We start from the raw sequence: 11,106 nt of genomic DNA on the forward strand, positions 1-11,106 counted from the left end.
TCTCCATGTGCACTATATTTTTTAATTTAGCATAAATGTGCAGGCCAACTCAATAGAAAAAAAATTCAACTGTATAGTTTCAAGTAGCATGTGCATAGAAAATTCTAATTTTCAAGGTATTTTAATCGTGAAATCTTTCTTAAAATGCATAAAACTATCACAAGGTTGAGATAAATATTTTGTTTGAACATTGAAGCCGGTTTCTCTACAGTTCGTTTTTTTTTTTTTACTTTACTTACGATGTCGACTGCGAGTTTGTTTTACTCTCTCTTTCTATTTGGCCAGTAAGATCTCCCCTTCGTTGCATTTTTGTGAAAGTATTGGCAGCAGTCATTTGCCCGCACTGGGGTCTTTAAGTTTACTTACGTCTTCTGCGAAGTCGTGACAGTCGTGGGTGCCTCTGTGAGAGCCAGACACTTATTACTCGATATTAGTCGTGTTGGGCTAGAGCTTTATAGAAGAGCGAGACTGCAATATTTGACATCAGCCGTCACAACACCCGCTTCGGGCGTCCTTTTCTCTGATGGACAGTAATTGCCTGGCTCCGAATCTTCTTTTGTTTCTTTTCGTTTTCCTTTTTTTGTCGCCTTAGGTCCCTTCTTCAGCTGTCACTGCTTGCAACAACGATTCCTAACCTCTTCTTTGTACGAAAAGAGAGTAGTTATCCTCTTGTCCCAAAGATCTGGGACAAAACAGAAGTGCTAGCGTTAAAACTTGATTGTAGGAAAAATAAAGCAATTACACACCAGATTCACTATCCCTAACTCCTGATTTTTGACATTCGGGTTAATGTTATTCAAATTTACTCTTCACGCAGATGGTAAATCGGTTCTGTATATTTTTCGCTTCAAAGAGATAACGATATAAGGTGATTACTTAAAACCTTTTACCGGCCGAATTAAGATTTGAATTGATTTCCTGATTTTTCTCTTTCCGGTTATTTCCTCTTCTGATCCTTTAGTTTAAAGATATCAACCACAAAATTCATGAAAAAAAATCGTGTATGTCAAAGAAACAGTTATTTTCCGGATGTTATGCTGAGGTGAGCTCGGAAAGAAAAGTCATCACGTCTCCGCCGGGACTCGAACCCAGGCCCTCTTGCATACCGGGCAAGCATGCTACCATCTACACCACTGGAGACACATGAATCTGCCTTCCTAATTTCACGCACTGTGTCGTGAGGCGCTGAAGTAGAGGCATTAGTAGCGTCTCTTAACTTCAGGAAATGGCCCCCGGGTGGGACGGTTTAGAGAGATATAGATGGCTTTTTTCTCAGCCAGAGATATCAAGGAAACAGTTATTTTCCGGATATTATGCTGAGGTGAGCTCGGAAAGAAAAGTCATCACGTCTCCGCCGGGACTCGAACCCAGGCCTTCTTGCATACCGGGCAAGCATGCTACCATCTACACCACTGGAGACACATGAATCTGCCTTCCTAATTTCACGCACTGTGTCGTGAGGCGCTGAAGTAGAGGCATTAGTAGCGTCTCTTAACTTCAGGAAATGGCCCCCGGGTGGGACGGTTTAGAGAGATATAGATGGCTTTTTTCTCAGCCAGAGATATCAAGGAAACAGTTATTTTCCGGATATTATGCTGAGGTGAGCTCGGAAAGAAAAGTCATCACGTCTCCGCCGGGACTCGAACCCAGGCCCTCTTGCATACCGGGCAAGCATGCTACCATCTACACCACTGGAGACACGTGAATCTGCCTTCCTAATTTCACGCACTATGTCGTGAGGCGCTGAAGTAGAGGCATTAGTAGCCTCTCTTAACTTCAGGAAATGGCCCCCGGGCAGCATAATATCCGGAAAATAACTGTTTCCTTGATATCTCTGGCTGAGAAAAAAGCCATCTATATCTCTCTAAATCGTGTATGTTTTCTGGAAGCGCCCATGTCCATAGAAACAACATTAAAATCAAAACAAAAATAAATATATTTTATTCTTCCTTAAAAATAGGTGAGAGAAAATAAATTAAATTTATGACATAAGGGTTGAAATAAATGATATTTTTATTTTGGAAATTAAGTTCCGAATCTCACGCATTCAGAAAAAAAACAAGTGTTTTATGTAAGAAAAATATTTTTTTTCTAATTAATAAAATCGATGTTGGCAACTGGGAACATTGTCCGTTAAAAGGTTAATTACTCTTGCTGCATTTTACTGGAAAACCGTTCGTCCTGGAGGCATACCCCGAATTAGCAAAAGTATCCAAATAACGTGTAGAACTCAGATACGCCATTCATGATGCAATGGGTTGCGCAGGTACTAAAATAAAAAAAAAAAACGTTTTTATGCGGTCACCCTGACCTCTAAAACCCAATTAGAATGTTGCCCTGTCTTTCCTGAAGCCAATAAAACTTTTATAAGTGCAATATTAACTGAGATATTTGATTTCAAAATTAGAGGAAATTTGGGAAAGAACAGTATTTATAAGTTGGGAAGAACGCACTGAGACTCTTAGGTACACACTTCCGGCACAACTGAATCTGTAGTAAATTTCTTATGGCGATAGACCGGAGTTGTGCTCGGTTTGAAAGAAAGAAAGCATAATTAAGGGGGGGGAGTGTGTTGTTTGTTAGTCTTTTGCTGTTTTTCCCAACTTTCTTCCGATTTTTGACATCAAATGCCAAACTGAATATTTCACATAGAAACGTGAACGTTTTTTTATAGGCCTCAGAAGGGGCAGAGCAACACGACTTTCTAATTGGGTTTCTGAAGACAGGGTATCCGTATAAAAAGTGAATTTCTTTTATTTTTTTAACTTTACAACCACTTGCAACACGAATAACGTATCTGTGTTCTACACATTATTTGGAAAGTTTTTCCCATTGGAAGTATGCCTCTAGGAGAAACGGCTTGCCAGTTGAATAAAAAGCTAGGGTAATTAAGTAATCATTCTGTATACTCATTGTGAAGGTAACATTTTATTCCGGCTTCTTTGCATGCATATTTTATTAATTACCCTTCGGTTATCAAATATAGACAACAAATAGTGAATGAAATATCCCAATTATCGTTCATAAATTGCTTGAGGGGAGACTCATACCTTTTTAACGTAGTTGCAAAACTGTGCTCTACTAAAAATAATATTTAACCATTGATTTATTTAAAGTTTGTTACACATATATTTGATTGCATACGCTATCCTATACCAGTACAGTGTTTTACATATCTCTGATACTTAATTTTTGCAAATTGAAAAAAAAAATCATTAGTCACGTTTGATGCAAAAAAACCAGTTTTCTTTATTGTGAATCAACTTTTAACATTCATGTTATTACATTCATTCTATTCTATCATGCACGCAGTATTGCATTCATTTATTGGAAAATTTGTAAAAATTAAGTATCAGGAACACTGGCATAGGATAGCATATACATTTTAATATACGTGTAAAAGGTTTGAAATAAAACACTTGTTAAATAATATTACTTTCAATTCTATTTCTACTAGCACATGTAATTTTTCACCATGTTAGAAGGTCTGACACCCCTTAATTAATGATACTCGTAATTTGCTTTATGTATTTTATTGCTGTAATACATTTAAAGGCATTCCCGTGTTTAAATAATCGGTTTTTTTTTGTTTTTTTTAAATGCTTTTTTGGTGTTTGTTCAGTAAATTTCATTAACGTGTTTTTTCACCTCGAGTTATATGTTTGTGAGATGACTGATGCATTTTTTGCGTTCTCACACATCTCTGTGGCTGCTTAAATTGGCATAGCGTTTCAAGAAATCTTTGAGTTCTGTTGTTTGTTGCATTGACTCTTGATTACAATTTCTCAGTTTCTGTGTAGTGCAGTAAATATGATGGAAACTTGATTCCCACAAGGACAACGAAGCTAAAGTATTTCTCAGAGTGAGAGAAAATATTCCTATGCTCCATTACTCGCGAGAATTCAAAACAATACGTTCCTGTTTCTCGTAGATTTATCCAGAAAATATTCGAAAAGGATTCCTAGAAATTTCTTCCTTACTCCAGATATTTCAAATAAGAATCAGGTGTAAGGCCCCACTGCTCTTTCAGAATTCAATTTCCAAATGTGGATTATTTTCAGTTGGGCGATGGCATTGTTTCCTATGAAACATTTCTTTTATTCTGAAATATTACCATAGTTCTGTGAAAATATTCTGTTTTTCCCCATAATTTGAAACATTGGCCTGCCACTTCTCATTTTGACATCTATATTCTCATAATAATCGACTTCGAAAGGTTTTATAGGTGAAAATATAGTAATATATTCCTTCAGAAATTGTTCGTGCCATGACGGTAATTTGAACCATAACCCTCTAGTATCACACTAGAGCCATGGTGATACTGAAATATAAGAGGAAAGTCATGTTTGATTTGCTCATTTGAATAGAAGCCAATATTTAAGTTTCTTAACAGTATCTATGCGGTATACATTTCAAAAATTGGGGTAGGCTGTGCCATAGACACTGCTGCAAATTACGTTCTTTACGGCCGTAAAGAACATAACCGAATAAGTTATGAATATTTTCTTCGGGTCTACCTTTACGTGGTAGATACTGACATGATGAAATTGGTATCATCGAATTTCTCCTTGGAATAGCTTACAGATGATATCATTCTCTTTTATTAACACTGTGAACTTCTCGAGATATAGCGTGAAACAATTTTGTTACGAAAGCGGGTCCCGAGCTTTTTTGGTGAGAGTGTGGCACAGGTATTAAAACTACCTCTATAGTATCATATACCTCTATAGTACCTCTAGAGTACCTCTAGAGTAGTATCATTTGATTTGTCTCAAAAATGCCTATCAGATGACACCATTGGCTTCTCTATGCGTTTCGAATCTCTTGAGATATAGCACAAAACAATTTCGTTACGAAATTAGGCCGCAAGTCCGGTATCCAGACCGTAAGAGGTTTTTTTTAATCAGAGTAGCATAATTGGATTTGTCTTAACGAGACCCTTCCGCAGACATGAAAAACACTGATATATTTTGAATAATTCCTGAGATATGAGTGTTTATTCTATTTCGTTAAGCAATTTTTTTCGAATGCACCCAATAGTCAGATGATTATCTTCAGAAGACGTATTTCCGTCAAAAATATGACCCAGACATTGAACTTCGGTAGACCACTCCAAGACAATAATTTCGTGTATGGGATGCATGGTCGGCAATAAGTGAATGCATAAGAGCCGCAGTAAACAACCGTTTTGCAGGCATACAAATGATGCTCACACCCTCTAGCAACTTTAGCTTCAACTTCCAACTATATGTCAAAAAAAATTGTCTTGTTCTCTATCACCTCAAGAAGATGTCCATCTTTTTTTTTAAACATTACACCTAGTACACAAATAAAATTGATTCCTCGCATGTCTGAGTCTATAATTAAATTTATAAATACAGAAATGAATTCAGTTTAAAAAATTCGAAAGTAACTGATTTATTTATAAGAATAAAAATTCGAGATCGAGAACTGATTTTATTTGTTTGAATTATCCTTTGTGTTGAATGTATTTTCATTATTTTCACTTTCCCGAAAATTTAGTTACAAAAAAAATACGTATTGTGTGTGAGTCGTATCTTAAAATTCTGGTGAAAAAGGAATTCCATTTAAAATATATATATAATAAAATGGGGATAAAAAGATACGTAAGAAAGTGAAAAGAATGGCTTATCAACGAACGTGTCTATATGCAAATAAATTGCCTTTAAGACTGAAATTCAACGCCGTTCGGCAGCAGACTGCTTTATTTGATTTTCATATTTCTATTGCAATAAGAGGAAACCTGATTTTTGAATGCTGAAAGGAAACGTGAACGGAATGACAAATTAGGAATCTATATCTTTCTTGAAACCTTACCTTGAGCAAGTTAGAAGTCATAAACAACCGCATGCATGATATATATAAAAGAGGTTGGCTATTTTTTTTATTCACTGAACTATTCAACAGACATTCTTTTGTGTTGAATTTTCTTGTGTGCTGCCATGATACATCATTATGTATTTACTAAATTTACCTCATTGTCATACGAGAAAGGGAGATAATCAAATTCAAAATTGTTCCTATCATGTTAGAAAAACAAAATAAAATTTTTACTATCTCGTTTTTCGGAAATCTCATATAATAGTGTTAACTCACGTATTTTCCAAAAACAAAAACACTGTTTACGAATATTCTTAGAAATAATCTTTCTATATATGCAGGAATTTAACATTTTCAACATTTGAACACATTTTTCATACGTACAATCATAAGCAGATATATATGTTTAGTGTATATATGCGTTGCATTGCAAACTATACACTCATGCTATTGTCTGACTAAACTCTGTAGGAACGAGCATTTCGTTTTTTAAAATAAGATTTTTTATGTCAGTCAGACAGTATAACTACGCATAAAGTAACTGAAAAGCTTTCTAAACTTGCCTGCAGGCAGAAATGTGAATGATATCGTATAGGAAGAGAAGCGCAAAATTTCGACTTTTCCGATTAAATTTAGTGTAGTTTCCTTGCATAGCGATATATGCGTGAAGATCGGTGCACCATGGTCTTTTTTCATATTATTCCTATGACCGATAGAACGAAAATAAAATATATATACATATATATTGCTAATCGATTCGCATAGATATACCAATAGGGTACTGTATCACATACAAACTCAAGAACAATTTAGTTAGAGATTATCATTATTACGTGACATTAGATCTCGTGGGACGATGGCTTCTCCATATTATAGCAAGGAAATGGCTCTTGATTGTGTGGCTGCTTACACCTTTTGTCGCACCAGCGTTAAGTCGCTGAATGATTGTTCCACTGTAACCCGTATATCCGTTTTAAAAATGTGATCTGGTCGTCGTAGATCCCACTCATCCTCACAATGCTGTCCAATACAGTTGACCCTTGCAGGGATTTATTAACATTCCATTATTCATTATTATCTAAACCTGTGAAAGCCCAATACGCTCTTACGTCCCTAGGTGTGGACAATATAGAAAAATCAATGAATTGGGAGGGGGGAGTAGCAATATCACAATAAACAATAAAATATAACACACATACAAACACCGGCAGAGGGGGGAAATATGCAAAAAGATGACGCCTATAATGACAGGTTAAAAAATCCCCGAACACATAATAAACAAATACAAAGGCCACAACAGTCGAATTGCCCAGTGAGGTGGCTGAAAAAGGATGCCCATAACAAATATGGATGCCAATTAAAAACCAAAATAACACAAAAAAATATACAAATAAATCTCGATACATGATGAATTAAAAAAGCATAGCATTTCATTTCGAAATCAAATATAGTATAATGTTGGCTTTTTTCACACGTATCAACATATGCAAGCAAAAGTAACATAACCATTTGGAATCACTATCCTAGACCATAGTTCCTGGTTCAGTTAATCGAGTAATAAATACATAGTCACCGTTGGATATGAAAAATTCACGAATTATGTCATATCTAGCTTTTATGAAAAAAATTAATAAATTAGAGTTTTGGAAAAAAAATTAGAGTTTATCTGATTTTACTGTCCGATATCGAGTGTTCACTAACGGGGAGTGAAATACATTGAAGCCCTATTCCACGAGTTTCGGGGATCAGAAAAATGTCCGCTAACGGGAGGTGTCCTTCAGGGAAGGTTCCACTGTAATCTGTGAAATTAGGGACATAAAGCGACATTATCATTAAAAACTATAAAATCGATCACACCCAGGAAATCCAAACACAGAGTAAAAATACATAAAAACATGACACTAATTAATAAATTTTAGAAAAATTCTCGAAGAAAATAAACATTTATACACAAATCATGCTCAATTTGTGACATATTAAAAAGCATGGCATGTTAATAATGATGCAAGATTGAAAGTGCCAAGAGAATGACGAAATCCATGGTATGAGTATGAACACACAGCATCAGATGGCAATCTTCTCCGTACTCTTCAAACACTGGCTCAGAAGCTGTAAAATTTGTTATTATCCTTGGCGGTTGGCATTTTAATTTGCAAATTTGCAATGGATGTCTTCTTATGGTTACCTGTATAAACCAGGTTGTATATAAGTTTAAACCACAACTTCACATCTGCTTCAAGGCGACGCCTACGCCATTCCAAGGAGCGGCACCCCAGATTTTCAACCTTTACTCGTAAGGAAGGTGACGTAGACCACAGACCTCCTGCTTAGTAAACAACTTTTGGACTTTTTTGATGAATTTTATATCTTTCACTTTGTATGGACGCCATCTTTTACAGGAATCGATGTGCTCGCGTGAACTTCGACAACTTGCCCACGAACAAACGCACCGAGATCCTTTGTATAGCCTATTGGAACTATGAATGTTATTGTGAGCTTTTTCTGTTGCAGAGCACTGCTTACATCATGTCCATGTCGGTCACAGGCCGCCAACAGTGCCTCTCTTGCATACCATCAGTTGTCTCTAATTCAATTGCTCTTGAATGTACACTAGAAAGACGTACGGGGGCCTGTGTGACCCTGTGCTCTCTCTCTCTCTCTCTCTGCTTCGATATCTCAAGTAAGAATAAACCAAACGCTTAAAAATTTCTTGACTTTTCCTGAATTATCATGTTCTTATTGTACAACAAAGCTTTTTTTTGTTATCGCTGTTAGCAACGGAGATATGAACGGATATACCTAGAAAGACGGAAGGGGTTCACACTGACCTTTCCATATATTTTACAACACATTCGCCATTTTATACAACCAGCGTTGTTACAATTGATTTTGCCACGTAAAACTTCTTCTGGTAGTCTCTTTGTGCATCTAATACGGTGTAATCCCCATTCGTGAGACTTTTTTTACCTTCATTCTTATCTGAAAATGTCGGTCAATGGGTGTTTCAGCTTTTGTTGTCAAGTATTTTTGTCATTTTGTCTGATAAATTGTTTTTTCAACAAGTAGAGATATCCACGTGCTATTGACTGCTGTAGAATTGGCAAAAAGATACAGATTCACCAAAGATAAAACTTTTCAGAATTTTAGCAAAGATTGCATAAAAACAAGCAGTAGTGCTGATGATGAGAATTCAGTAGAGAGAAAGAATAACAACCTCGATCAAAACTTTTGTGAAATTAGCAACAGTATTGATGATGGATGTGTAAATCAGAATGAAATTATATCTACAAAAATGGCTCAGCTGATGCAAAACCAAGTGCTACTAAAAACTATAAACGGAAACCACATTCAAGCCACCAATGAAAACCTAAAACTACACTCAAACATCAACTGATTTCCATAAATATCAGAGATTGCAATACCTCGTTTATCGGTAGCGCAGAAACTGCTGCAGATCAAAATCTATGAAATATCGTGGGACCTACTTCGTCAATAGGACGTCAAGGATTCCAAAATATTTTACGAAAAACTCATTGCTCACAGATACTGATTCCACATCACTAGAATTATGTGAATTTATTTTCAAATTGAAATCAACAAACTTGATTAAAACCCTTCCGAAAGAACATCGCCAGGTACTTCCAGTTGCGAAAAAAATAAAGCAAAATCACATCCGTTGATCCTATTCAATACCTAGAGCCAATGTAACACTGAAATCCTATCGGAGATATAGAAAATATAGAACCCCCAGCCTTTTGAGTTTCCTCCACATTGACGCTCACCAAGAGAGGTCGTTTGTAGAAAATGCATTAAAAACTAAGTAATAATAAAAATATATTTATAGATCAATGGTTTCACCCACTAATTCTTTGTGTTATAAATCTATAGTCATAAACGTATTATACCATGCTGTGTGTAAAATATTGAAATGTTAAAAAATTGCCAGAAAAAGCAATGCGATCACACAGACCTCTATCTGTCTTTCTAGTGTTAATACGTGGTTGTCGAAACCATACGAAGTGAACGTTTTAAACAGTGACACGTTTTCAAACGAGAAAAGTTTCTATATGGAATTGAAAATGAAGGTTCTGAGAGAGAATAAGACTGTTTAAACAAGAATACATTTCCATGCGTGGACTTTAATAAACAGTATATATATACAGGGCATCTAAAAATAAGTTCTTTTAAACTGGTATGACATAAATCAGGAAAAGCGATATATAAAACGATAAAACAAATTGTAGTGCACCGTTGATGAAATACAGGGGTTTCTGAAATTAAGAGGCTACCAATAGAAGGCAATGCAGTGGATTGAACCGGCCGATTTCATTTGAAATAAATTATGAATTGTCCTTCGTAAATAAACGGTAAATTACCTTAAAGTTCGAAATGGCCACCTTGCACAACAATGATATAGCATAAGGGAAGAGCTGAATTTGAAGACACCTTCTATGGTGTCTATGGTACTAGGTGAGCGCAGATGAAGTCTGAGGCGTACGCAAGAAGGGGCATAGAAAGCCCTTACCCCTCTCCAAATTAGCTATCAAAAATTTATATAAAAAAGATAAATACAGTAAAACCTCGTTAAGTCGTCACTCACGTTTCAAGAAATTACGACGGCTTAAGCGGAGTAACACATTAAGCGAAGTGCCGTCAGTTTCATGTGGAATGTTGTGAAAATCGTATAATTTTAAACGCGAATGTAAAGTTTATTAAAATACGAATTTTAAATTTACAATATTAACAAAATTTCAAGTTCACAAAATGAGAAAAGAACGAATTTTTTACCTTTTTGATTGTTTAGTATTTTACTTACTATAGTAAAATACACTGATACACTTATTCATAATAAAAATACAAGGTAAACTCAAACACGGGGGGGGGGGGCAATTTTGACTTGGGCGGGATGGTGTCTTCGGCAGGGCAAATCAGACACTAGAAGGCCTCAGCTTGCTAAGGAATGCCTGGTTTTTTCAACAAAGATATTTTGTTTCAATTTGAAGCCCCAAATTAGTGAGGTCCCATGCAGATATTACGTCCAGGTCGACCAGTGCCTAAAGTTTTTAGAACTTTTGTTTTGTTTTAGTCGGAAATGTACTTCTTCAGTGTAACTTTAACTTGAGCTGTTCCGTTTTGGTACATAAAACTTTTATGATCACTTTTGAACAATATTATCAAGGACTTTCTCTCTCTTTAAAGGGAGAAATAGAAATCCTCCCTTCCTCTCTCTCAAACTTTTCCCATAGTGACGAGTTAACCGGAATT

General features: G+C 35.8%; 2 non-coding genes across 2 annotated transcripts; both read right to left on the bottom strand.

Moving 5' to 3' along the window:
• Nucleotides 1–1,067: 1,067 nt before the first annotated feature.
• TRNAT-GGU (transfer RNA threonine (anticodon GGU)) lies at nucleotides 1,068–1,141 on the bottom strand. The gene has a single exon. It is a non-coding gene; the product is annotated as a tRNA-Thr (tRNA).
• A 484-nt stretch (nucleotides 1,142–1,625) lies between these two features.
• On the bottom strand, nucleotides 1,626–1,699 carry TRNAT-GGU (transfer RNA threonine (anticodon GGU)). The gene has a single exon. It is a non-coding gene; the product is annotated as a tRNA-Thr (tRNA).
• Between the last annotated feature and the right edge of the window lie 9,407 nt (nucleotides 1,700–11,106).

This window comes from Pholcus phalangioides, unplaced genomic scaffold (genome assembly GCF_987345545.1).
Source record: "Pholcus phalangioides strain wild (caught in Gottingen) unplaced genomic scaffold, Ppha-v1.0 ptg000007l_1, whole genome shotgun sequence".
Classification (NCBI taxonomy): domain Eukaryota; kingdom Metazoa; phylum Arthropoda; class Arachnida; order Araneae; family Pholcidae; genus Pholcus; species Pholcus phalangioides.